Source organism: Pseudophryne corroboree, chromosome 6 (assembly GCF_028390025.1).
Source record: "Pseudophryne corroboree isolate aPseCor3 chromosome 6, aPseCor3.hap2, whole genome shotgun sequence".
NCBI classification, from domain to species: Eukaryota; Metazoa; Chordata; class Amphibia; order Anura; family Myobatrachidae; genus Pseudophryne; species Pseudophryne corroboree.
The window spans coordinates 793,543,863-793,545,076 of record NC_086449.1 but is presented as its reverse complement, the minus strand read 5'-3'; the positions used below and the strand labels follow the sequence as shown (position 1 = coordinate 793,545,076).

General features: G+C 35.6%; 1 pseudogene; it reads right to left on the bottom strand.

The window, feature by feature from the left end:
* Nucleotides 1–334: 334 nt before the first annotated feature.
* On the bottom strand, nt 335–453 carry LOC134937539 (5S ribosomal RNA; annotated as a pseudogene).
* Nucleotides 454–1,214: the final 761 nt, after the last annotated feature.

The following is a 1,214-nucleotide window of genomic DNA, read 5'->3' as shown; positions in this document are numbered from 1 at the left end:
ATTGTAGATCACACAATTAATGATAATACCAAAATTTAACAATAAAGGTTAGTGACAATTTACAAATCACTACTGTCTGCCATGCTTGGATAATTAATTGTAAATTATACTGCATATAGTAGGTTCACAGTTTGATCCTGGTATATAATTTGATAAAATATAATGATGAGAGAATATCCGTCACACACCTGAGCCTAATGATAAAACAAGACGTCTATTGAATCAGACAATAAGGGTCGTCAAAAAGGAGGTGATAAGTGGTAAGAATACCGGCAAGAAAAATTAGAAAGGTGTGACTCTGCTGTCAGTGTTAAACACTGGACATAATAATCATACTCTACTACAGCGGATCTTCCTCAGGAGTCTCCTACCTGAGTACTGATTCAGCCCAACACTGATTAGCTTCCAAGATCGGATGGATTCGGGCGTTTCCAGTGTGGTATGATAGTAGGGTAATATATGGTGATTTTTGTCACTACGGAGTCACTGATGAGAGTTCACGGAAAAAATGAAAAAGACAAAACAGGAAAGTGAAGTAAAAAGGAAACGGATGGATCTGCTGCCAACGTTTAGACAGAGACGGATGACTCTGAATCGTTGGTGAGAGTCCGGAAAAATAGAAAAGACATAAAAGAGAGTGTTGTTAATATAAGAATTTGGCATAGGTACTAAAGAAAATCCTATTGAGAATTATTGTGTATGATATCAGTGTATAATGAACACAGAATCAAACAACTTGTTAGGTTAGAAGTTATCGCTGTAATAGGTCTTTAGAAAAGATGGAAAAAGTACTTAGTTAGCCATTAATAGCTACAGAGACTATGGCTGATGGAAAAAAATGATAGAAAGAATGTCAATGATTCACATGAGAAAAAGGAGACAAGGTGTGCGTATTACATATATCCACTCAAATGAACTCCTAATGTCACACAGATATATAGTTTCAATGAGTGAGAAAAACACAATGAAGACAAGAATTGCTATTATAGAGTAATAGCAATTAGGGCTGCAGTGAGGTACTGTTGCAATATGCTTGAAGTAGGCTAAGATATCATGTGTCTGATCAACAAATCAAAACATTGTTGCCAAAATTTAATCCTGCAACACACTTGCTAAATGCATGTGTACGCTCAGGTTAGAATCACTTTAGTTAATATAAGAAAGAAACGATGCCCTGCTAGTGAGAAAATAGCGTATTACCCGGTATTAATATA